Genomic DNA, 27,529 nt, shown 5'->3' on the forward strand with positions numbered 1-27,529 from the left:
ATGGCTTCCAAAGGAGCACCTTCTAAAGAGTTTTTCAAATAACTTGCTTTTAAGAGCTGCACAACTATTAGGATGGGGCAATAGGCGGGTCGAAGAGAATTGCTGGAGGCCGCCGCACACACCTACTGCGTGCCCAGCACTGCCCCGGTGGTTTTCACAGCTTTGGTTTGGGGACCCCATCCCGCCCACCCTGGCGCCATGATCTTAGGCTGGTTGTTTAACCTCCAGAGCCTCAGATTGCTCATCTCTCAAGTGGAGGGAATAATACCATTTCAGGAGACCCCTGTGAGCATTAGAGAGCATGTACATAAGATGCTTAGGATGGCCCCCGGCACGTGGTAAGTTCCTAACAAGGGCCAGCTTTCTTCCAGTCCCTGCCCTTTGGGAGCTTAAGCCCACATGCTGATTAATTTGACTAAAGTGGCACAGAGGGATAAGAACACCCTCAGAGATGAGCTGGTAAGCGGGTCCCGAGTTTCCCTGGCTTGGGTATATGGGGCACATGGTAGGGGGGCCGAGCGGTCTGCAAGCCCAGCTCTCTCTCAGGCCAGGTGGGTAATGAGCCCCTCTGGGCGTCTTATCTGATTGTTGGCATTTGACCTTCATAAAAGGCAACACAAAGGATTATTTTATTTATAAGCTGCATGGGAAGCAGAGCATGTGCGTCTCCCCAAGGAACCTGCTCTTCTCGGAAACAGAAATTTGCGCGCGCGCGCACGCCCACACACGCACGCGCGCACGCCCACACACGCGCATGCACACGCGCGCACGCCCACGCACGCACGCGCGCATGCCCACACACGCATGCGCGCGCGGACACCCGCGCGTGCGCACAAGGACGCACACGCATCAGAGAAAAGTCCAGGAAATGTGGCCTAAGCCTTCCGTTTGCCAGGCGCTGTGCTGACACCTCACAGGCATTGGCTGCTTACTCCCCCAGCAGCTCCGTGGGGCAGAAACTGCTGTGAACCCCGGTTAATAGACGGGAAAACCGAGCACAGAGAGGGTAAGTAATTTGCTCTGCCTCTCGCTGCTATTAAGTGGTGGAACCAAAGTGTAAACCCAGAATCTGGCTTTTCAGTCTCTAAACACTGTTGGCTGCCTCAGATCAATGATTACAGGTGCCCACAGGAGGGTAGGTGGGGAGAGGCAGGGAGGGCTTCCCGGAGGAAGTGGCCCTGAAACAAAGCAAGCTACAGCTAAGGATGAGCATCTGTTCGACTCAGACTGTGTGTGTGGAGTCGGTTGTGGGTGGGCAGAGAGAACCCACAGGGGAAGCATCTCGGTGCTAGTTCTGCAGGAGCAAAGCCCGGGATGTGGGACTTAAGTCCAAAGTGCACTGGGCGCCATGGGGAAAGTGAGCCAACCCGCCCAGGAGGCCTGAGAAGCTAGCGGGGCATCTGAGCTGCCATTCCTGCACCCCCCCCCCCTCCTCCCCCATCATGACTTGCTCCTGAGCCCTGAGAGCGGGGATGCCTTGTTCTTCCTTCTTGGCTCCCTCCCTGCTTCTGCGACTGACACGCTGACCCACATCACAAGCAGTTGCATGGTCTGTTCCAGCCGCCTTGGCAGGGCCTGTTGGCTTTGTGACCGCCATCACTGAGTCTTACGCTTGGGCGGGCAGACAGGAAAGTCTCCCGGCCAGAGGGCTCTGTGCTCCCCGATCAAGTGAGCGTGTCTGGCCTTTTCCACAGAGGTTTCCTTGCAGCGTGGGCCTGGCTCTGGAGGCCTTCCATCATTGTTGCGGCTAGGCCAAGGGAGTGAATAAATCAGTTCTGGATCCTGACGATTGTCTCCTGATGAAGCAGCTGCATGGGCGTCACACGCACCCACCCCCCAGGGCTCTTCCTGGTTCCTGCCCCGCCGTCTGCAGACTGTCCACGAAGGTGGTGGCTTTTGAAGGAATGGGCAAGGTAACAGGTAAATGAAAGAAAGAAAGAAAGAAAGAAAGAAAGAAAGAAAGAGCACAAGCAAAGCAAACAAGGCCAGCTGTCGGTAGCTCGTTTATTCAATCCACAAATATTTCTTGCATCCTTGCTGAGGTCAAGCCATTTACAAGGAGGAAAGCCCACCAGCCTGGCTCTAAGGGGTGGCAAAATAAGGCTGGAGCTGTCCTGTGGGGACCTCCCTCCTCTTGGATGCTCCCCGGCTTCCTCCACTTCAGCTTGTCCAGAACTGACCTCGTCATGTTTTTCTTCTCTGGATTCCCTGTACTCAACTGATGACGCCCCTGGAAACCCTACTGCCAAAGCCAAAAACAGTGGGTGATATGCGTGACTTCCTGTCCCTCGCTCCCTACGTGTAGTCCATCAGCCTCTCCTGTGGAGCCGCTCCTCTGAACAGCGATCAAATCTGGCTTGATTTCTTCTGCCTCCGTCATCGTAAGGACCCGTTAGCTCTGGCTTGGACCTCTACAGCAGCCTCCGAACTGCAACCTCTGCTTCACTTTTGCCTCCCTGCTGTCCTTTCTCTGTGCCTTGACCAGAGACATCTGTCTAAAGCTTCAAGCCGATCACTTCCAGGATAAAAATCCCTCATCCGTGGCTCCCCCACTGCTCTCAGAACAAAATGTCCGAAGCCCTGCGTGATCTCCCCTGCCTGCTCCATCCCGCTAATTTCTGTCCGTTTTCTGGATGCCATCATAGCTTTCCTTCTGGAAACAGAAGCTTTCCCGACTCCCTACAGGAGAAGCCATTAGTCTTCCTGCCACCTCGCCCCCACCCTCTCCCCCACCATCGCCCCCTGCAGCTGTGACCCCGGGTGGGTATTCCCCAAGGACATTACACCACGGCCAGGCTTCCACTTCGAGGGCCTGCTGGGGCCCTCTGACTTTTTGGCCTCACTCTCCCATCCTTTGGAAGGACAATTCTGAGCCATTTTCTGAAGTTTCTTGGAGAGTCCCCTTGAATTGAGCCCTGGTTACCCCCACATGTACCCACGCCAATTCCACACCCTCAATGGCTTTCCCTCGTTCCTTGTCTGATGCCTTCGCTCCTGTGTCCTGGGATGATCACCCAAATAAGTTCCCTGCTCCCAAGTCCTAGCTTTAGGCTCTGCCTTCAAGGGACCCAAACCAAGACACCCCTGCTCTCACTCAGACAGGGGTAGATACCTTTCCATTCTTCTGTTGTTCAGGTACCTTCCATTTTGTATTATAATTGTGTCTACAAGCCCATCTCCCCCACGTCAGTGTGAGCTGGGAAAGAAGAGGTGCCAGGCTGTCACTTCCCAGCACAAAACACAGGCTATCTCAGCAGGTAGGAGGTGTTGTGGAACGAATGAACAAGAACTAGGGTGTTCGTGATAAAAACACGCAATAGCCTGGGAAAGAAGGGAACTTCCTCAACATGACAAAGGGCAGTTGTGAAGAACCCACAACTGACCTCACACATAATGGGGAAGGACAGAAAGCTTTTCCCCTCCCATCAGGAGCAGGATGAGAATACCCACGCTTGCTACTTAATATTCAACAGGTCTGGCTGGGGCCATCGGGGCAATTTCTTAAATGAATTAAGAGGCATCCAGATAGGAAAGGAAGAAGGACAAGTATTTCTGTTCACAGATGACATGATCTTAGAGAGAAATTTTTAAAAATCAACAAAAAATTACTAGTGCGAAGAAATGCATTCGACAGCATTACTGGATAGAAGATTAACATGCCAAAATCAGTTGTATTTCTATATGCCAGCAGTGAATAACCCAAAAAGAAAATTAAGAAAAAAATTCCACTTAAAATATCATCAAAAGGAATAAAATATTTAGAAGTGAATTTAACCAAAGGGGTGCAAAACTTGTACATTGGAAACTATAAAACATTGCTGAAAGAAAATTTAAAAGATAGGAATAAATGGAAAGACACCCCTGGGAATGCAAGCTGGTGCAGCCACTCTGGAAAACAGTATGGAGGTTCCTCAAAAAACTAAAAATAAAACTGCCCTACGACCCAGCAATTGCACTACTAGGTATTTATCCAAGGGATACCGGTGTGCTGTTTTGAAGGGACACCTGCACCCCCATGTTTATAGAAGCACTATCAACTATAGCCAAAGTATGGAAAGAGCCCAAATGTCCCCTGATGGTTGGATGGACAAAGAATATGTGGTATATCTATACAATGGAGTATTACTCGGCAATCAGAAAGAATGAAATCTTGCCATTTGCAACTATGTGGATGGAACTGGAGGGTATTATGCTAAGTGAAATTAGTCAGAGAAGGACAAAAATCATATGACCTTACTCATATGAGGACTTTAAGAGACAAAACAGATGAACATAAGGGAAGGGAAACAAAAATAATATAAAAACAGGGAGGGGGACAAAACAGAAGAGACTCATAAATATGGAGAACAAACTGAGGGTTTCTGGAGGGGTTGTGGGAGGCGGGATGGGCTAAATGGGTAAGGGGCACTAAGCAATCTACTCCTGAAATCATTGTTGCACTATATGCTAATTGGGATGTAAATTTTAAAAAATAAAAAATAAAATTAAAAAAATAAAAGAAGCTATTACATTGGGGAAAAATAAAATGAAAAAAATGGAAAGACACCCCTTGTTCATGGATTGGAAGATTTAATAGTGTTAAGGTGTCAATATTTCTTTTTTTTAAGTATTTTTTTAGTTTATTTTGAGAGAGAGAGAGAGCACTCTTGCATGCGCAAGTCAGGGAGGAGCAGAGAGAGGGAGAGAGAGGTGTCCAAGCAGGCTCCGTGCTGCTAGTACAGAGCCCTACATGGGACTCAAACCCATGAACTGTGAGATCATTACCTGAGCTGAAATCAAGAGTCGGACGATTAACTGTCTGAGCCACTCAGGCGCCCCTGTGTCAGTATTTCTTAAAATGATTTATTGATTCAGTGCAATCCCTATCAAATTCCCAATGGCCCTTTTTGCAAAAATGGAAAAGCTGATCCTCAAATTCATACAAAATTCCAAGGGATCCTGAATAGCCGAAACAATTTTGCCAAAGAACAAAATCATAGAACTCTCATTTCCCAGTTTCAAAACTTATTCAAAGCTTCATAAATCTAAACAGTGTGTTGCCAGCAAAAGGATGTATATATAAACCAATGGAATAGAAGTGAGAGTCCAGAAATAAATGAATACAACTGTGGTCAGTTGATTTTGACAAGGATGCCAAGACCATGCAAAGAGGGAAAGAGGAGTCTTTTCAAAAAAAGATGCTGGGACAATTATTTGCAAAATGTACAAGAATCAAGTTAGATCCATTTTCATACCATATACAAAAATTAACTTAAAATGGGCCAAAGACCTAAATGTAAAAGCTAAAACTATAACTCATACAAGAAAAACATAGATGTAAATCTCCATGACCTTGGATTTGGTAATGAATCTTAACTATGACGTCAAAAGCAGAAACAACAAAAGGAGAAAATAGGTAAGTTGGACCTTTGTCAAAATTAAAAGCTTTTGTGCATCAGAGGACACTCTCAAGAAGGTGAAAAAACAAGTGGATTGGGAGAAAATATTTACAAATCATATATCTGATGAGGACATTTTATCTAGAATATATCAGGAACTCTAAAAAGTCTAACCACAAAGAGACCCAATTAAAAAATGGGCAAAGGACATGAAGAGACATTTCTCCAGAGAAGATCTACAGATGGCCAACAAGTACGTGAAAAATGCTCAACATCATTAGTTATTAAGGAAATGCAAAACCACAAGGACAGACGACTTTACACTTGACCGAACGAGAACAATAATGATGATGGAACACGACAAGTGTTGGTGGTCATGTAGAGAAATCAGAGCCCTTGCACAGAATCAGTAAGATTTGCACAGGAAATGTAAGATGGTGCAGCCTCTGTGAAAAATAGTTGAGCAGTTCCTCAGCAAGTTGAACACAGAACTCCACATGACTCAGCAAGTCCCCTCCAAGGAATCTATCCAACAGAGTTGGAAAATGATAGTAAAACAAAAATGCGTACATGTGTTTGCTTCCAGCGGCACTGTGCACAATAGACACAAGGTGGAAACAGCCCAGATGTCTATCAACTGGTGAATGGATAAATAAAATGTGGTAGAGCCACACGATGGACTATTACTCAGCCACGGAGGGAGTGATGTACTGGCACCTGCTATGACATGGATGAACCTTGAAGACATGATGCTAAGTGAATGAAGCCAGACACAAAAGGTCACATATTGTATGATTTCATGAGTGTGAAATGTTGAGCACAGGCACGTCTGTAGAGACAGGAAGCAGACTAGTGGATGCCAAGGGCGAGGAAAGGGGAGTTGAGGCGATTGGGGGTGACTGTTTCATGGCTACACGGTTTCCCTCTGAGTGGTGAAAATATTTTGGAAGTACACAGTGGTAATGGTTGCACACCATGATGAATGTACTAAATGTTATTGAACAATACACTTTAAAATGGCGAATTTTATCTCAACCCAAACAAAACAGAAGTGGGGTGGATCCAGCTGTGGTGTCGGGCTGCGTGTCTTCTCATCCTGCCCCGCTCCCGTGCACCCCTCTGTCCGGGCCTTTCATGTTTCCCACAGAGCAGTCACCCAGTCAGTGGGGGGTGGATGGGGAGCCACCGCGATCTTTGTCCCCTTGTGTCCTTTCCCGTGGGGGAACGGGCACTGCCTCTCCCTCTCCCCGAGAGTGCCCATCGGAATTTGGCCAGAACTGTTGCTTCAGGTAACAATCGCTTCTGCCAAAGGTGTGTGAATATTTATGACTGCTCAGATGCTTTATGTTTACCATGTCAGCAGCACTGTTTGCATTCGTGCTGATAATAAAAACTCAATTTATAATAAAAACAAGCATTTAGTTGCAGAATCGGGTTTTAAGGCTCCTATAAAGGCTTTGCAGAGATTTATTTTAGTCTAGTAAATGTCTTGCCCCAGGGTGAGACTTCAGAGCCTTCAAACAGTTCATTTTGAAGGATTTGGTTATTAGAAAACTTTTATAGTCTCTTTAATTTAATGGGAGAAGAATAACAAACAGAATGGCCTCCAACAACAGTGGAGGCTCCGTATCTGGAATGTCTTGCCATCCTAACTGGCAGAGTGGGACAAAACCATGGGAGTTGGAAGACTTGGGTCCTGGGCTACTCAAAGGTTAAAAAATTTTTTAAGTTTTTATTTATTTCTTTTTCTTTTTTTAAAAACTTTTTTTTTACGTTTATTTTTTTATTTTTGAGAGACAGAGAGAGACAGAGTGCGAGCAGGGGAGGGGCAGAGAGAGAGAGGGAGACACAGAATCTGAAGCAGGCTCCAGTCTCCGAGCTGTCAGCACAGAGCCCGATGTGGGGCTCGATCATGATCTGAGCCATAGTTGGACGCTCAACTGACCGAGCCCCCAAGGCACCCCAATTTCTTCTTTAAAAAAATTTTTTTTTAATGTTTATTTATTTTTGAGAGAGAGAGTCAGAGCATTAGTAGGGGAGGACAGAGAGAAAGGGAGACATAGAATCTGAAGCAGGCCCTAGGCTCCATTCTGTCAGCACAGAGCCTGATGCAGGGAACCCGTGAACCCCAAGATCATGACCTGAGCCAAAGTTGGACGCTCAACCGACTGAGCCACCCAGGTGCCCCTATTTATTTATTTTGAGAGAAAGAAAGCATGAACAGGGGAGAGGCAGAGAGAGGAGAGAACAAGAATCCTAAGCAGACTCCTCACTGTCAGCACAGAGCCTGATGCGAGGCTTGAATTCACAAGCTGTGAGATCATGACCTGAGCTGAAGTGGGACACTTAACTGATGAGCCACCGAGGCAAGGTAAATAACTTTAGACCAGTCCTTTCTCCTCAGTCTTCTCTTTTGAGCAATCCGGGGGTTGAAATTTTACATAATAAGAAACTTTGATCCCATAATCCCTCACTTAGGAATTTTTCTCAAAGGGAAAAAAAATTCAACGAAAGCAAGGGCGCCTGGGTGGCTCAGTCCGTTGAGCATCTGACTTTTCTGCTCAGGTCATGATCTCACGATTCATGAGTTCCAAGCCCCTTGTAGGACTGTGTTCTGACAGCTTAGAGCCTGGAGCCTCTTCAGATTCCGTGTCTCCCTCTCTCTCTGCCCCTCCCCCGCTCATGCTCTATCTGTCCCTTTCTCTCAAAAATAAACATTAAAAAAATTAAAAAATAATTCAACCAAAGCAGAAAGTTATATGTCTGAAACTGTTCAACATGGTGTTATCTATAGAAACAAAAGGCAGAAGTGAAAAAAACAAAACCCCACAAATTGGAAGTAGCTGAAAAAATTACAGAACAGTTTATGACAGAAAACTGACATTGAAAATGGCGATCGCATGCATATAGCCCCTCCCAACACCACGACGACCAGGATGATGCTCATTAAAACAAGACATGGTTATTTCCTGATGATGGGATCATACTTGATTTTTGTTTTCTCCTTTATGCTCTTGTGTATTTTTCGACTTGTATAATGAACACATCTTACCTTTTATACTCAGAAAAAACCACATGTCATTGAAATAGCAATTAATTTTATAAAGAATGGCAACAAAGGAGAAAATGCTTTAGTTGCGATATGAAATGAGAAGGATATAGAACGTGAAATGAATATTCAGGTTGCAACTAGGTTGAAAACAGGAGCAGACCAAATCCCTGAAAACCACTTTGCCTCATTATCAGTATTTCTAATAGCCAGTTCCCTGAAAATTCACCCCTCTGCCTTTAGGTTCAATTATCATTGTCTTCTTCATTTTTTCACTTTTTGACATGGTATGTATTTGTTATCCAGTTGTCTGAGGGTCCTTCTGATAGTTTCATACTTTAAAGAAGTATTTTAAACATTTGTACCCTCCCTTGATTATGGGATTATTTCTATTCTTGTATGTATAATTCGTTCCTCTTTAATCTACTTTTGAATCATTTAAAGACTTGTTAGGCTGTTTGTTAAAAGTCCTTTCTTTAAAATTTAATATTTCTAACCCGCTTTTCAGTGGTACCCAAGGGGGCACCTGGGTGGCTCAGTCGATTAAGCGTCCAACTTCAGCTCAGGTCATGATCTCACGGTTTGTGAGTTTGAGCCCCGCATCAGACTCTGCTGACAGCTCAGAGCCTGGAGCCTGCTTCGGATTCTGTGTCTCCTTCTCTCTCTGCCCCTCCCCGACTTGTGCTCTGTCTCTGTCTCTCAAAAATAAATAAATGTAAAAGAAAAAAATAAAAAATAAATCAGTGGTACCCAAGACAGTAAGTACGATCAATTGTCAAATCTCCTCTGTCTTGATCCTTCACTAGAATTCCGTCACCAAAGTTATGGGGTCATGCACGACATGGATAAGTGTCCTGAAAGGTAAAAATATCATTTATGAAATGCTGATGATTTATTTAATCAGTATAAAATGCTGCAAAGATAGTAAGAAAGAATAAGATACTCAATGGATTTAACCCAGGGTCACATTGTAGATGAATTCATCTTAGGGAACTGACTGTAGGTGAATTGATTTAAAACCTGTGGAAATGTAAGGGAAATTGCAAAATAATAATAATAATATAATTAATAATAATAACAATGAACAATAATGCTGTACTAGGGTGGGGTTTTTGGGGGGTGTTTTTATTCAAAATTCTTTCTTTTTTAAAAGATTTTATTTTTAAGTAATCTCTACACCCAATGTGGGGCTCAAACTCACAACCCAAGATCATGAGTCACATGCTCTTCGTACTGAGCCAGCCGGGTGCCCCCCCAAATTCCCTTTAACGTTACTGTTTTCCCTCTCTGTTTGTCTGAAAGAAAACATGTAAGCATCTTGTTTGAATTTTTCTTTCAGCAATATGTTTCCATTGAAAACGCCAAACATGAACTTTTAAGTTTTATGTTCACTTAAGCCATTTCTTATGTAGAAGGAGAGAGGTCAATTGTTACTCATCGTCCTTGCTACTTTCTTATTTATTTATTTATTGAAGTAGGCTCCACGCCCAGCATGGAGCCCAACGTGGGACTTGAACTCACGACCCTGAGATCAAGCGTCCATGCTCCTTTTGATTTTGGCTCAGGCCATGATCTCACGGTCATGAGATTGAGCCCCTCATTGGGCTCAGCACAGAGCCTGCTTGGGATTCTCTCTCTCCCTCTCTCTCTTCCCTTGTCTGCTCATGTCTCTCCTTCCCCCACCCCCAAAATAAATAAATAACCTTAAAAAAAAAGTTAGATGCTCAACTGACTGAGCTACCTACGTGCCCCAGTCTTTGCTACTTTCTAGTGAGAAGGCATCCTGGTCCCTGGAGAGTCGTTGGTAACTTGGCTGAGTGGGATGACGGGTATGGGTAATAGGAGGGGCTGCAACAAAGCTCGACTGCCCTGCATGAGAAAGGGAAAGAGGCTTAAGAATACAGGAGTTGGGGGGCGCCTGGGTGGCTCAGTCAGTTGAGCGCCAGACTACTGCTCGGGTCATGATCTCACGATCTCCGAGTTCCTGAGTTTGAGAGCCACATCGGGCTGTCTGCTGTCAGCCTGTCAGCACAGAGCCCACTTCAGATCCTCTGTCCCCCTCTCTCTGCCCCATCCCTGCTTGCATTCTCTCTCTCAAAAACTAAAAACATTAAAAAAAAAAAAAAAAAAGAAAGAGAGGGGCACCTGGGTGGCTCGGTTGGTTGGGCATCCGACTTCGGCTCAGGTCATGATCTCACGGTTTGTGAGTTTGAGCCCCGCGTCGGACTCTGTGCTGACAGGTCAGAGCCTGGAGCCTGCTTCGGATTCTGTCTCCTGCTCTCTCTGCCCCTCCCCACTTGTGCTCTGTCTCTCTCTGTCTCTCAAGAATAAATAAATGTAAAAAAAAATTTTTTTTAAATAATAAAAAAAAAAAAAGAAGGAGCGAAGGAGTCAGGGAACTAGTGTCAGATGCTGAGAAAATTTAGTGGGAGGGAAAGCATCCAGGGAAATAACGCTCCTTCCTGGTTTACCATGGTGCCAAAGACGAAACTGGCTGGGGGTGTCTAATGGGGATTTGTTAAATTGTTTGTGCTATGCGTGCAGTGAGTGCTGTCTCTGTTTCTCCTACTGAATCACCAGCAACGTCTACTTGGCTCACAAATCCTTTGGAATGAGTGGAATTCTTAATGATAGACCCGGGTCTTACTTGAGATTGGCTCTGTGCAAACATCATAGCTTCCCATAAGAGCAGGCAACATATGGTTACATCTGACCATTTCAGCCTCTGCCTGTGAATATGCCCAGAAAGAAAGACAGAGGGAAGACAGGGGGGAGAAAGAGAGAAAAGGAAGAAAGAAAGAATTGTATGAGAACTTAATAGTGTTCATGCTAGTTTAAAACTGAAACCATTACATTTAATTATGCTAACATTTAACAACGGAGAAAGAAACAGAATTGGACTTCAAATAAACATTTCTGCAAAAAAGCAATATTGGTTGCGGAAGATTTGTCTCAAGTTAAGGGATGAAAGGTAGGAAAAACTTTAATCGGTCAGGATCATCGTTAGTTTCTTTTAATGAAATCTGATAATCTCTGATGTTAATGTCAATTAACTCTGCTTATACTTATCTGATCCCCAGTTTTTGGACTTATTTACATCTTTAAAATTTTTTATTATTTTTCTTGGTTTCTTCCTTTTTTGTCCTGCCTTCTGTGCATCTGGTAAAGTTTTCTGTATAGCTTCTTCCTTTTTATCCCGGTTAATGAGGAAGCTTAGATTCTATTTATATTCCTGTAGCGGCTATCTTTAAATTAATGTGTAAATTTAATGAACTAATTACTCTAATACGATCTAAAGTTGCCCAGTGTGTCTGCTCATCTGTGGAACAGGTTGAGGATGTTGGCACACTTTTTCCACATTCATTAACCAATCTTCCTTGTTGCCATAAGGAACAAGGATGCCAACATCTTGCAATTGGTTGATGAAGTCTGGGGTGTTAGTTTCACTTCTGTCGAAATACAGGAAATGGCATGATGATTATTATGCAGTCAATAATTAAATTTTCTAGCATACTTTATCATTTCCTATGTTCATCATTTTCTTTGCATTCTCCTCTTCAATTTCACTTCTTGATGCACAGGTCCGTGGGTAGCAAATGGTACATCTGGGAAAAGCATCTGTGTTTTGCCCTCCCTCTGGGATGATGGCTCAGCCCAGGAGAGAAATCTAGGTTGGTGGCTATCATCAGTGCTGTGTGAGCGATGAGTCAGGGCAAATAAAGACAGCCTTTTAAGTGGGGTTTTCCAGGCCACATTAAAACAAGTGAAATAATGACACATTTCTGGAATTTGAAGGAGCTTCCACTCTGTTAGGCTCCTCTGGTAGCCATCAGGGTGTTGGGTTTTCCTGCGATCATAGGCTGTTGACTTTCAGGTTTACTTACCATGGAGCTGGGTAGCATGAGACAGGAATAGGGCAAATTAAAATGCCACAAATTACTTTCCTTACCAAAATTTAGCTGTCTTTCTTTCTTTCTTTCTTTCTTTCTTTCTTTCTTTCTTTCTTTCTTTCTTTCTTTCTTTTCTTTCTTTCTTTCTTTCAAGAGTTGGGGAGGGACAGAGAGAGAGAGGGAGAGAGAGAATCCCAAGCAGGCTCTGTGCTGTCAGAGCAGAGCTCAACCTGGGGCTCAGTCCCATGAACCACGAGATCGTGTCCTGAGCTGAAATCGAGTTGGACACTTAACTGACTGAGCCATCGAGGTGCCCCTAGCCTTTTTTCTTAAAGAGATGTTCCTGAGATTGCTACAGACCTTTGATTAACTTCCAGAATTCTGAAAATTTGATTCTGACATTTCTTTCAGTTTTCTTGTTTTTATGAAACGCAAGAGAGTTTTTGGAAGTCCTTCCTTTGCCATTTTCACTGATACCACTTGTTCATCTGTTTTTTGAATTTTGGTTTACAGGCTCATCTTAAGCAGGCGATCTCTTTTCTTTCCCTGCATTCTTCCCCCTCTGGCAGTTATGTGACTATCTCTACCCAACCCCTGGGGGCCTTTAGTTCAGAGTGAACTCTTACATTAGCAGCCTGGGGCTCTAGCCCAGACATGACATTGGGCATATTGCAGATTTCACTTGAGTCAGCAGCTTGACTGAGGTCCTGTTGGAAGGCCCTGGTCTTCCTCTGTCTCCCTAAGCTTACAGTTTCATGCAACATGTAACCCCTGAGAGCTGTCAACAGGCTTTGTCAGCTTCCTGTTAAGAGGGGTGGGTACCCCTTCAGACCCCTCATGCGGAGCTGTGAGCCTGGATCTCTGCCCTACCTCCTGCTGGAGGCCGTGACTCCTGCCGTATCCTGGGATCCACATTCCCACCCGCTGTGCCTGCTTCCCAGCCTGGAGCCCTGGAGGTTCACCAATACTGCCCCCTCTCCCACTTCTCATTTCTTGTCTTCTTGTTTGAGCTGGCCTTTGTCTTTTTAATTTTCTCTCTTCATATTTATTATTGCTGTGTTTTGGAGCAAGAGGGCTGAGGGTGTAGGGGGGAGACGAGGCATAATGAACAATGTCATCTTAACTATACATTGTGCAAGGTCTGCCATCATTTAAAATTTTAAACAATTTTTCAACCCGAGACAGTATCTATTGACTCTCCGCCCTGACAGATGAGGAAATTAGCCTAAAAGGATTAAAAATGACAATACATATCTCTGGCATGCCAGCGCACTGGGGGCAGTACTCCTGAGTCTGTTTCTCTGACAAAACAAGGTTGCTGTTTCAAAATTGTATAAATACATCAAGCATCTATCTTGATTTCGCTTTCTAGGAAAACACAGAAATAAGGCACCAATCACCATAACAAGGAATTTTTTCCTTTCCTTTTGTCAAGCGTGTTTTATGAGGGTGAAGAAGTGGCTCTGTGGAGGATAGAAATAATTCCCAGAAAAACCATGATTCCATCCAATTATAATATTTGTAGGCAAATATATGAACCCAGATGAAAAATTTTAATGCCCAGTTGGATAAGACTTCACTAACTAGGGGTGCCTGGGTGGCTCGGTCGGTTAAGCGTCTGACTTCAGCTCAGGTCATGATCTCGCAGTTCGTGGGTTCGAGCCCTGTGTCTGGCTCTGTGCTGACAGCTCAGAGCCTGGAGCCTGCTTCGGATTCTGTGTCTCCCTCTCTCTCTGCCCCTCCCCTGCTTGTCCTCTGTCTCTCTCTCTCTCTCTCAAAAATAAATAAAAACATTAAAAGAAAAAACCCACTTCACTAACTAGGAGTTTAAGGTTTAGGTCAGCTTGATCCAATTTGACCAAGTTGTATTCAATTTCTGTGGGCTTTGAGGGGATTCTGGAAGTGAAGGAATTACCATTCCAGCTCTTGGAGAGGGGGAGAGGAATTAAATACACTGTGGTCCACGCTGGCTTGACGAGCTTTAGAAAAGTTGTTTCTGGGTGATGCCTCCAATGACAGCTGAAGGTTTAAGAACAAACTTCTCCATCTTGTTGAAGGCCCAACAATGAGGAAACAATGAATGGCTTTATATGAAAATTTCCCATTGGCTTTTTATGGATCAACCTAGTGTTCTAGAAATGGAAATAATAATCATCAATTGGCCAGGGATATATCTCCGAAGGGTATAGAAATTCAGTTTTTTCAATGTTGAGGTCTAGAAGGGTGACAGACATAGTTCTAGAGAAACCTCTTTATAACCAGCAGATGAAATCAGATTTCCTCTTTGGTCTGTAGGTTCTCTCTCATTAAGGAGTGGATCTTGGAGAAGACTGTGGGATGTGTCTCCAGCAGTAGGTGGGCAATTCTGTCCTGGGGGTAAGGATACCCCTAATGGAGGCTCTCTCATCTAACTCCCTGCATATTGGGACAAGCATTGTCTTTATACTTTGCTTACAGGAGTGCCTGGGTGGCCCAGTTGGTTAAGCATCCGACTGTTGATTTCAGCTCAGGTCATGATCTCACAGTTCATGAGATCAAGCCCCACATTGGGCTCTGTTTTGACATTGTGGATCCTGCTTGGGATTCTCTCTCCCCCTCTCTCTCTGCTCCCTCACCCCCCCCCCCCCAATCTGTCTGTCTGTCCCTCTCTCCCTCTCTCTCTCTCTCTCTCTCTCTCAAAATAAATAAATAAACTTTTAAAATAAGAACTATTATAGTTCACTTATAAGGTGAACTCACTTATCCAAACCCTTCCATGACTTCAGCACAAAGTCCAAATCTCTCCGTAAAAGACTGCTTGCTCTGGACCCTGCCAGCCTCTTTTGCCTTACCCCTGTCCACTCTTCTTCTACCCTGAACTTGACCCCAGACATACCCAGCTATTTGCAGGTCTGTGAATTCAGCTTCCATGCCTGTGTCTATGCTGTGCCCTCTACCTGGAGATGCATCCCTGCCCTTCCCCCCTCCAGGAGGCCTTCCCTCATCTACCAGTGATAGGCAGCTAGTAATGGAGAGGATAATTTTGGCAGTGTATGGCCAGACCAAATAACGGTGGCTCACATAAGATGATACTTAATGGCTTTTTCACCTGAAAGTCCTGGTTGGTATGGAGCCTCTGCTTTACAAAGTTGTCTGTGGTGCAGTTTCCTTCTAGATTTTTCTATATCTGGAAGACACGTCCTTTGTCCTCAAGCTGGCTTGCTGTGAGGGGAGCAGGAGGAGGAGCAGGAGGAAGAGCAGGGACAAACCCTCCAACGTGGACAGGAGCAGAAAGGGCAGGTCTCTTCGCTTCAAGGGCATGACCAAGAAGTCACACATCACTTTCACTCATATCCCATTACCCGGACCGACTCGCATGGTCACACCCGGCTGCAAGGGAGGCAGGGACATGTAGCTTCTGGGAAACCTCTATCGTTATGGGGGGAATGGGGAGGATGGAGATTGGGGGAATGGCTGGCTGTGGATGATGGCTATGAGAACAGAAAGACCAGCCAGAGTGGATGAAGGTGAATTTGACCATAAGGAAGTCCAATAGGAAATCAGGTGACATCAAAGATGGACACATGGGGGGGGGGAGGGGCGCCCGGGTGGCTCCGTCAGTTAAGCTTCTGACTTTGGCTCAGGTCATGATCTCACGGCTTGTGAGTTCGAGCACGTGAGGCTCTGTGCTGACAGCTCGGATTCTGTGGCACCTGTCTCTCTGCCCCCTCCCCTGCTGTCACTCTGTCTCTCTCCCTCCCAAAAATAAACATGAAAATTTTTTAAAAAATGGACACATGGGGGTGCCCGAGTGGCTCAGGTGGTTGGGCATTCGCCTTTGGCTCAGGTCGTGATCTTGCGATTTGTGAGTTCGAGCCCCACATTGGGCTTTCGGCTGTCAGCACAGAGCCTGCTTCAGATCTTCTGTCCCCCCTCTCTCTGTCCCTCCTTCATTCATTCTCTCTCTCTCTCTCTCTCTCAAAAAAAAAAAAAAGATGGACACATGGCAAGGCATGAGGAAACAAGATAGGAGCCAGGTTACAATGAACTGGAGAATATTCCCGCGTCCATAGCTTTACTCCTGTAAGTCTTCCTGTCTAAATGCCCTGTCAGCTCTCATCTCTCCAGGCTCAATTGATATGCGTGATCTCCTCATGGAATCCCCTACTGGTAATTTTAATCTTTCTCAGGTGTAAATAAAAAGCCTCCTCTCTGGGCTACTAACTGGACCACAATGACTGCAGTAATCTTTTACTGATGCCTATTAGAAGCAGGTACTTTATACAGCTCTCATTTTCTTCCCACAATGTCCTAAGTGGGCTTTTAGGGGTTCAATAAAAAACACTTCTCTCTTTCTCTTCCAAAATGAGGACCCAATGGAAAGAAGATCCAGGAGACTGGCGAATGGAGACCAGTGTGAGCTTTTTATCGATAAACTGGACAGCATGGCCTCCTATCTGTGGTCAAAGGTTTTACTGCGCTCCACTTTCCCGCCGTGGACCTGGGACAGCCCACCAGGGGTAAGTTTGGACTTCAGAGTCACCCACTTACTCAGCATTTCTGCCTTGCACTAGTGTGGTGCAGGGGGACAAAACCGGAAAACATCCCCCGGTTTCATAGCCTTTTAGTGAATGAGCTCCACCCACTGGGAACTGTGGTCCAAAGTCTGTTGCTCCTCCCCAGTAGCTCGGTCTTCCTCTGTGTGTGTGTGGGGGGGGGGGGGGGGGCGGGGAGGGGGGTGTAGGGGGAGGCATGGGGGCAAGAGGTCAGAGCATTGCTCCCGTGGTGTCTGATCCCCATGTCTGATGCAAGGTAAGAGGAATGAAGCTTTCACCATAGCAATCCCTAAGGAGAGGAACTGTTTTGCCACATTAGAGACTCAGAAGCCAGCGCTGAGATAAGTACCATGACTTGCTAGCCCCACCTAGATATTAGGTGGCAGACAGTTTTGGAACCAAGTCTGTCCAGGTCCAAAATCTGGAGTTGAGTCACTAGCTCCAGTAGCTTGTAAGCTCTTCAAGGGAAACATTACAATAAAATATCTCCATATTCCCTGCAGTGCTAACAAAGTATTTATTGAAAGACGCACGCACGGCAATTTGGTCTGAAGGCCTGGGTGTTTGGGCTCATGTTTATTGCTTCTTTGTCCTTGTCTGGTGTTCAATCAAGTTTCTTTACTGGGACAGTTCATGGGGGAGCAGCGACCAGTGATGCTGCCCCGGGATGTTCTCGCCTCTTCTGCAGGATGTTTCTGTGCTGGATTTGATGGTGTGAGGCTCTTTGCTTATGGTTTTGGAATCTACATTTTCCCTTGAGCCCCCTACTACCTACGAGGAGGGAAGGACAGGGTGGGGAAGAGACTCATCTAGCGGCACAGAGGGATTAAGGGCCATGAGCAGTTCAGGCTGGTGGTTGAGTTGGTAACCCTTCCAACTAATGTCCTTAAATAGTTGTCTAGCATCTATTTCACGAGGGCAAGGAGAGACTGGCTTTATATTAATAGAAATCGTACAGAAAGGGAAATTCAGTTACTAATTTGCCTCCTTAGGCAGAAGTGATATCCACATTCTGAGAACTGTCTGCCAAGTGTTCCCTGCTATCCTGTGGTTCTTCCACGCTTCAGTTTTCTTTTGCAATTTGCTGAACCGTACAACTTTTTGGCAGGTGGATTGAAGGGTTTTATATTTGCATAATGAAATAAGCCACTAGTTTCCAGTAAAACAGCCCCAACTCCATGGAACAGACCTTTGCAGAATTTCAGGCCACCATGACCTGTTCCCTGCAGACGACGGTGCTTGGGAGGAACGCTTTATTTTTATTTTCCACTGGAGGGCGCTGTGTACCTTGGTGGAAGTAAAACCCTCTTCTAGCTCACCAATTTATCTAGTGATCTTTTAGCTTCCCTCATGGATTTGTGCCCTGAGCACTCATCCAGCTGTCCATTCCTTAATCTGGCTTTTTCCAAAGTTTTACAGGGCAGCAGCGTCAGGGTTCAGATGAGACCCGCACTCAAGTCTGATCCCTACCGGGTTACTGCACTGAGACTTATCTCCCCAATAAAAACACCAGGGCTTACCCCCAGCCTCCCCCCATATGTATGTATCTACTACATGTCTCCACACTATCTGTGGTTTAATTTCCATGACTTTATGTCCTTTGCCTTTGAGAAAACACAAACGAGTCATCTCTCAAGCAGAACCTGCTTCCTGGGTCACAATTTCTACCTCTGGACCGGCAGCATGATCCCCCTGTCCCCCCAAGTTGTCTGCACGAGGCTTTAGAAGATGTCCTCTCCAGCTGTCGCATGCAAAGGACTCACCTGGGTATCTCGTGAAAATGTAGATTCTGACGGAGTAGACCTTGGGACTGGGGCCTTGAGAGTCTGCACCAGCCCTGAGTGATGTCACTGTTGGTTGGCCTAGCACATTTGGAATAGCAAGATTTACTGGCTTTTGCCTCCAGAAGTTTTCCCACTCGGTTTTGCATATGCGGATGTAGGCAGACAAACTCGAGAACGGAGGCTGGTCAGTATCTGTATAGAGCTTTGACTCTTACTTTCGTAAACCGTTCCTGCAGGGCTGCTCTCCCCCGGACTTTGCTCCTTCTTGTCCATGTCCCTTTCCCTAGCTGGACAACCAGGAAGCGATGTGTCGATGCTTGTGTGTGCCACACTTGTGCCTCAGGTTGTCTTCCACTGTCATACAAAGTAATTTCTTTTCATTTTCTTTGATGTCCCTTTTTCACTGAGAACCTGATTCAGGATACCGTGGATGGTAGCTAATGGTAACAGCAGGCCTCACATGTGCACAAAGCACCTTAATACCCACAAGACAGTAGGGGTAGAGGCTATGGGCCAGGGCTCCAGAGTCTGCCCACCTACATTCAAATCCTGCCTCGGCCACTTTCTAGCTGGTCGGCCTTGGGCAAGTTACTTAACCTCTCTGTGCTTCCATTTCATCATTTGCACAATGTGGCTAACGATGCTTCATGAGTCGTTGAGAAGATCAAATGAGATCATGTGTGTGAGGCACTCAGAACGGACCTGACATATAGGAGGCCCTCGATCACAATCGGTGATGTTATAATTCCTCAATCCCATGAGGAAGCCGAGGGAACCCGAGGCTCAATGAGGAGAAGTGAGTCGCACTCAGGATTCCACATCAAGAATGGTAGCACAATTGGGACCAGATCTGACTCCAACTCCAGTGCTCACTGCACCCCCACCATACTTCCAAATGCCAAGTTTTATTACCCTAAGATTTTAGCACAGAGTGTGGCTGCTTTCCCAGCATTCGACTGATCTTTTGTTTCCTTTCCTTCTAATGGAGCATTTCCAGCTGGGGTGATTCATGGATCTGGGACCGCATGGCTCCCATTAACTTCGAGGAAAGTCATAAGGCAAAACCCACATCAATCAAGCTTCCAAATTATTCATCCATCTGTACAGGTGACACGTGGATTAAGACGAACAGGGAGTGAAGTGGGTATCGTACAATAACTATTTAGATTTATGAAAATTGCCTAAGAGCTTATGCCAAGTCCCCACACTGAACTTTGTTTTGTTTTCACAAGGTTGAACTTTAGGGATGAGAGAGAGGATGTCACAAGAGAATGGCCTTGAAGCTTGAAGTCCGAGGGGCTGGGACTCCCAGCTTCACTACTAGTTAGACTTGTGATTTTTGAGAAAGGCTTTTAACCTCTTAGAATCTGTTTTCTCGTTCTGTTATTCATCCTTACGATAAACCAAGGAGTTAGTTACTATCCCCATTTTACAGATGTTGAAACTGAGGTACTGAGAAGTTAAGTGACTTGATGGTGACCAAAAAATAAAGCAGCCTTCGAACCCCCTATATTTGAGTCCAGAAACCTATGTCCTTTTACCACTCTAGCCCATAAATGAAATGACAAGTCTAAAAACAGCAGGCGCTGTGTAGGAGCTTAAGAAACCTTTACTCAATCTGAATCTTGAGGACAAAACTCATGTCATATTAATCCCTTCTTCTCTATTGTACCTTTGTACTTAGTAGGTTCTCAATTAATAAGAGTTGAGCTGCCTTATTACCCCTCTGGAAATGGTTCTGTTTTTATTTAATAATTTTCTTAGATGAATTTTAATAGGCAGACCACAATGCTTCTTGTACAATATCTTCTGGACTGCGAGGCGCGGGCATTCATTATTTTATGAGACGCATATGTCATGCATAACACAGCCCTTTTCTTAAACCAACACAACATGCAAATAGAAATTTCATGTAAAATCACATTCAGACAGTCTCAAAGTAGAAACAGATGTCTGAAAAATATGAACGCCAGGCTTATTAAATATTTTATCATCAAATATTTCATACATTTCAAAAATGTCATCTGTGAAAACACAGAAATACCGCCTCAGGAGAACCAAAATATTTAATCACTTTCAAGAAATTCTTAAAAATAAGTCTTCACCTCAGAACTATTCCAGGCAGAGAACAAATTTCCAGGTGCTGCAAGCTATATTTATTATATTTTCATCAAAATCAGTAACCTAGTTGAAGGAGATACAGTAATCAGTAAGGTCATTATTAGGTAAGATAATGACTTCTGAATGAATTCTCTCATTAATCTCATTACAAAATGGTAATGGTACCTGACTAATCATGCCGGAGGGGAGAGCTGTGTTGAATCAGAGCAAAATTAAGGCTGTAATCACAGAGCTGCTCTCTCCATTTCTTCATGAAAGCTTCGCTTGGGGTTTAGGGGCCGGTTTGAGGTTCCTCTGACCCGCTGGACTGCTAGTAGGGGGGTGCCTGGTGTAGCTAGGGGCAGGGTGAAGGGTCTTGGACAGCAGCAGTAAGGAGAACTGTCCTCTCCCTGCTTCTGTCCTCTACTTTCTGTGTGACCTTGGACAGCTCATGCCTGTCTCTGGGCTCCATTTCCTGTTTCCCTGACTTAGTCTCCTCTTCCACCCTTGCCTCTTAAACACATATGGCAGATCACATCACTCCCACAATGGCTGCCCGTCTCACCCCAGGAAGAAACCAGATCCTCACATGGACCACGCACCCTGCATGATCTGCCCCCATTGCCTTCCGGACCTTATCTATCAGCCTCCTCTGTGACTTGCTTCGCTTCAGCCACACTGACCTTGCTGTTTCCTCTGCCTCTCACTTCATGTATCTGCAGGATTCACCCCCTCACATCTTTTCACGTCTTTGCTCCAATGTCCAATGTCACCTTCTCAATAATGCCCACCTGACCGCCATATTGAACACTGCAGTCCATTCATTGGTATGCCAATTTCCAACTACATTTTCTTTCTCCACATCCTTGTCACCTCCCAACACGCTATATACTTTACTAAGTTTCTTGGCTGTCTCCTCCCACCCCCACCCCCACCGGAATGTAAGCTCCACAAGGCTAGGATCGTCATACACTCACACATATGCCTGGCACACAACCGATGAGCAATAGCTCTTTGATGAATGTGGAATGTATCACATGCTTGTGGGTTCCCAACTTTGCTGGACACTGATGGAGGAACCCAGTGTGTGAGACGATTGGCCAGGGATGACGAAGCATACGTGCTGCAGTGAGGCCCAGTCTGGCGGTAGGGCTGGCTTTGCTTTTCCATCTTGGTAGAAACCGGAGCCACGTCAAGCCCCTTTATTTCCATGAGGACTGGCTGAGAACACACGTGGTGAGTTGCCAATGTTGAGTCAGAGAAACCCCAACAGACAGGAGAGTTGAGTCAAACCGAGTCTGATAGAATTAACAGAGACGAAAGGGATGCCCTTTCCTGAGTCTTAACCCCAGGATAGAGGTCCAGCGTCAGGATGATGGGGCTCCGCAGTAGGAGGCATGCAGAGACCCCAGGGGGTTCAGCAGATGGTGACTCCAGATGTTTGCACAGACTGCTCGTGACCAATGTAGGACAGGTAGCAATCTCCTGCAACCCTCCCCAGTCACAGCACACAGAAACCGGTCAGGCAGTGGTCTTTGTTCACACTGCGCCGATGAGAGAATCTGGAACGTGACTGGTACTCATAGATGCTCAATGAGTGTGTGAAGAGCCTCTGGATTGAGGCTTGAATATGTTTGTTTCTGCGTGTCCCATTTTACAGGAGGGCAAAAATAAACCGTCCAGTGGTAACAAGGAGTCTAGAAACCGTATCACTGAAGGGAGCAGGGAAAATCCAAGGATGTTTAACCTGGTCAGCAGAAGGCAGGATGACAGTAAGCCTGGGCTTCCATAACTGCAGGAACAGCATGTAAAAGCTACGTCATTTATATGTTATGTGGGCTTTAGAGCATGGACTGCAGGTAACTGGCCCCAGTGCCACCACACCACTGTCAAGTCTGGGGCAAACATCACTAGCTGATCATGAATATTTTCCTATTAAGCCAGACCAAACCTCAGAATCCTTTTCAACACAGTGCCTCAAATTCTCTCCACCAATTGAATGGAGCTGACATATAAGAGAAACCCTATTTGTGAAACTTTATCTAGAACACAAGGCTAGACCAAAGATGGAAATTCCATTAACATTAAGCAAGAACATTTTGTGGGGTTTTTTTGTTTTTCTTTCCTTCTTCCCTCCCTTTCTTCTTCCTTCCTTCCCTCCCTCCCTCCCTCCCTCCTTCCTTCCCTCCCTCCTTCCTTCCTTCCTTCCTTCCCTCCCTCCCTCCCTCCTTCCTTCCCTCCCTCCTTCCTTCCCTCCTTCGTTCCTTCCCTCCTTCCTTCCTTCCCTCCTTCCTTCCCTCCTTCCTTCCTTCCCTCCCTCCCTCCCTCCCCTTCCTTCCTTCCTTCCTTCCTTCCTTCCTTCCTTCCTTCCTTCCTTCCTTCCTGAAAGAGAGAGAGAATGAGAGTGCATGCAAGTAGGGGAGGAACAGAGGGAGAAGGAGAGAGAGAATCTTCAGCAGACTCCATGCTCCGCATGGAGCCTGACGCAGGCTCAGTCTCGAGACCGTGAGATCATGACCTGAACCAAAATCAAGAGTTGGATGCTTAACAAACTGAGCCACCCAGGTGCCCCAGGAACATTTTGTTATAAGCAAAGATGAAGTAAGTTTCCCTGGGGGCAATGGTTTCTCATCACCGCTCAAGAAAAGGCTGCTTCTCTCCCTTCTTTCCCACAGTGTTGTCTAGTGGCAAGGAAGGCATCCAAGTCCTCACTGGTATGTGGTGAACACATTTCAGTGTGGAGAGTTCAGACCACGAGTTACATCCAACAGGGCACTTTAACAGCTAAGGACTAAAAAATAACGATAATTATGTGATTCACCATAGAGGCATTAGCTAACACTACAGTGGCCATCATGTTGCGATATAAATGTATTGAGTCAATATGTGTATACCTTAAGTGTACACAATGTCATATGTCATTTAAATCCCAAAAAGAAAAGAGCTAAGGACAGTGACTTCAAGAACAAGAAGGACAAGGCACTCCAATACAGAGGACAGTGTCCTGGAAATGCTGCATGGCTGTTCCCAGGAAGTTCTGCCACTTTCTCCTGTTAACCAGGTCTCCATTTCAATGGCTCTAGCTGGCACTACATCCCTTGCATCTTGGCCCAGTATCTTGTCTCCAGATTCTTGCATCTAGTCTTGCATCTAGTCTCCAGATTCTATAGTTCATCCTGTAGCTCCCTTGCTTAGGGTGCCTTTGGCCCTCACTATGGGCACTGGTGGTGAGCTTACACCCTGGTATCCTCAGCTGTGTTCCCTGCAAGGGCATAGGAACTTTTGAATCCCCTATGGGATACACCCAGGGAACTGGGCTCTCTCTCTCTCTCTCTTTGCCTAATTATAGCACACCAGAATTCCTTGAGGCTGTCCATGCTGGTGGAGAGGTGCCCTATAAAGCTGTTGCCCCCCAAAGTAACAAAAGGTAAAACAGGCCTAAGTGCACTTTGTTTCAGCCCTCAACCTGTAATATATATGGGACCTTTCTACCACCTAGTCCTTCCCTGCCCCGATCCTGGGGATTTCTTTTGGAGGAGGAGCCAGGACACTTGAGTCTCTTGTCCATATAATTCTCTCTCCACTTCTTTCCTCACCTTCCCCTCTCTCTCTGATGGGAACTCAATAGTCTGACACCTCTAGACTCTGTTCTTGATAATAAAGAAATATTTAGAATGTGAAGACTTTAATCTTTCTCAACAAAGCCTATCTTTCAAGGCTATTATCTTGCCTCAGAACTCTAGTTTGATTTGAAGTTGGGCAATGATATCCTTGGTCTAGACTGTGGGTGGTACCTAGGCCTCTGCCTTGAAGCCACAAGGCTATTGATTTAATAGATGGGGAGTTACAGAACACCGTGACTCACAGAGAAGGAAAAACATGGGCTTTTCCATTCTAAAAAGTTATTTTTCTATGGATTAACCAGAATGCACAAAAAGATTTGTGTTTAAGGGTGTCATAGCATTATGTATACAGTTTGGCCTTTCAACAACATGGGTTTGAACCATGTGGGTCCACTTGTATGCGAATTTTGTTGGCTAAACACAGTACAGTAGTGTGAAGGTATTTTCTCTTCCTTATAGTTTTATTAATAATATTTCCTTTTATCTAGCTTACTTTATTATAAGAATACAGATATTATTAGAACATACAAAATATGTTTTAATTGACTACTGATATCGGTAAGGCTTCTGGTCAACAGTAGGCTATCAGTAGTTACATCTTGGGGGAATCACAAATTATACTTGGATTTTCAACTGTATGGTGAGTAGGTGCCTCTAATCCCTGCATTGTTCAAAGGACATCTGTAATTTTTTTTTTTTTTTAAGAATTTGGAAACAAATGGCCAACAAAAAGGGATTCCTAAATTTGTGATATTAAGTGATATCATAGATTATTTATTTACATGAGTAAAATTTTATAATATATTATTAGGTGAAGAAAGCACATCACAAAATGGCATTTTCAAATAGCATAACATTTTGTTAAAAGTATCTAGCTATCTGTCTCTGAATGGTAGAATGGTAAGTGACTTTTATTTTCTTCTTTGTACATTTTCATATTTTCCAAATTACCAGTGAACGTGTGTTAGTTTTGGGGTCAGAAATAAGTGCTTTGTTTGTTTGCTTGTTTGTTTGAGGAGAAAATGCAGGTAATCCCTTGATGGGGATGATGAGGGTGGATTCAAGAACCAGATGGAGGATGCTGGGACCGTTTTAGCTTTTCCAAGTCTGAAAGACTCTGGTTCTGGTATTTCCCCAACCTTGGCCTCTGGCCCAGTGGTGTGGTGAGAGAGTGGAAGGTCCTTCCCAGGCTTGGTAGCTCCCCAAGTCCTGGGACAATGTCCAGAGGGCCCCAACCAGCACAGAAAATGTCTACTCCCCATGAAGCCTTCCCATCCTAGAAACACTCCATTTATTTAAGAGCCATGGTGCCACGAGAGCTTTCTGCCTGCACTTAAACCTTGAGTACTCTGGAGTTTCAATCTTTTATGAAATAGCTTTTCATTTTTCCCTCTCTACGAAGGGCTATTACAAGCCACTGAGTGGTTCTTTGTACATCAATTTTTAATCTTGTTAAGGTGTTTTTTTTTTTCACTTGACCAGTGCTCAGTTCATAAATAAAACATCAAAAATTTGTTCCAATTCCTTCTTAGGTGTTGTTTGTGTTTGTTTTAGTATGGTCTCCCACTGGGGAGGAAGAGAGCAGTGAACACATCACTATTTGCCCGTGTCCTTTGCCTGTGTACAAACCTTCCGTGGCTTCCAATTGCCAACCAAAGAAAGCCCATGATTTTCAGCATGGCATTTAAGACCTGCCATGACTTGGCCCAAATATCCCTTCCAGCTCAGCTTCTCTCTTCCAACACACCTCCCAAGGCCAAAACCAACCTCTGTTCCAGATCATACTCCATTTCCAGTCTTCTTCCCTCTGCTCACTCTGTGCCCTCTACTGGGAATACTTGGAAGACTTGGAATGATTTCAGTTCAACATTTTGTACGTGATTCTCTTGAGTTGTATTTAAGTTTCTGCCTTACAGATTCTGCCTGGTTCCTTTGTAGATAAGACTGCGGCTTAACAAACGTCAGACTTGACGTCAGAACGATCTGGGTATGAGTTACACTTTGTGACACTAGTCAAGAGTTGGCAGTTCTGCTTATTTATTTGTAAAATAGAGAGGGATGCCTGCCTAATGGGGCAGTTATGAGGATTAAGTGCAAATGTATATGTAAGAGTGCTGAGCAGTGGGCATGGCATATATAGGACTTCAGTAACCATGAAATCCAAGTTTTAGACAATATTTATGCATCCAACTGCACACTTGTGCAGTGTAATAAACACCTGTGTATTCATGCCTTCGATCCAATAGTTGTTAACATCTGTCTCTTGATGCTTTATCTATCAACCTAGCTGTATCTATCCAACCATCCATGTATTATCTGCCTATCTGTTTATCCATCCAGATCTGTATAAACTCTGTCACTGTTTTTATTTTTGTTTTTGTTTTTTTTTGGCTGTAGCACTTGGAGGAGGTAGGAGACATAATGATTCTTTATGCCTCATATACCTAAAAATAAGAAATCTATAACAGAATGCTATTTTGCACCCAATAACATTAACACTAATTTTATATTGTAATCCAGTATCAAGTCCTCATTGAAATTCCTCAGTTGTCCCCCAAATATCTTTTATAGTTTCCCCTCAACCAAGAACCAATCAAAATTCATATATTGCATTTGATTGTTATAGCTCTTCTGTCTCTTCATCTAAAACATCTCTCACACATGGGTCTTCATTGATTTTTGGAAAAACTTGGCCTCTGTCTTATAGAATGTGCTACAGTTTGAAGTTTTCTTTTCTGTTTTTTTTTTATTATTATTTGAGAGAGAGAGAGAGAGCGCGCGCATGAGTGGGGGAGAGAGGAAGAGAGAGAGAATCTTAAGCAGACTTCATCCTCAGCACTGAGCCCAACGAGGAGCTCAATCCCAAGACCTTGGGATCATGACCTGAGCCAAAATCAAGAGGCAGTCAACTCAACAGAATGAGCCACCTAGGCAACCCTGAAGTTTTCTTATTGTTTCCTTCCAGTATAATTTAACTTTTTCCTTTACCCCTTTTATCTTCCACAAATGGCATAGACTATAGATCTTCCTGAGTGGTCAAGCAGGGCTTAATTCTTTCCTTTTCATCACCAAGTTTCAAAGTAAGGAATTGGAGTAACTGTCACTTTTAGTGTTGGCATCTGAGTCTCTCTCCCTCTCTCCATAATCACTAAGGATTCATGGATTTTTAA

General features: G+C 44.8%; 1 long non-coding RNA gene across 1 annotated transcript in view; it reads left to right on the forward strand.

Moving 5' to 3' along the window:
* The first annotated feature begins 860 nt into the window (after window positions 1-860).
* The window catches only part of LOC122205502, a 50,920-nt gene continuing 24,251 nt past the window's right edge, over window positions 861-27,529 (forward strand). Inside the window, exons 1-2 of the long non-coding RNA XR_006196098.1 lie at window positions 861-1,006; window positions 16,667-16,816. This is a non-coding gene — a long non-coding RNA (uncharacterized LOC122205502). The remainder of the gene's footprint in view (window positions 1,007-16,666; window positions 16,817-27,529) is intronic.

This window comes from Panthera leo, chromosome D4 (genome assembly GCF_018350215.1).
Source record: "Panthera leo isolate Ple1 chromosome D4, P.leo_Ple1_pat1.1, whole genome shotgun sequence".
Classification (NCBI taxonomy): domain Eukaryota; kingdom Metazoa; phylum Chordata; class Mammalia; order Carnivora; family Felidae; genus Panthera; species Panthera leo.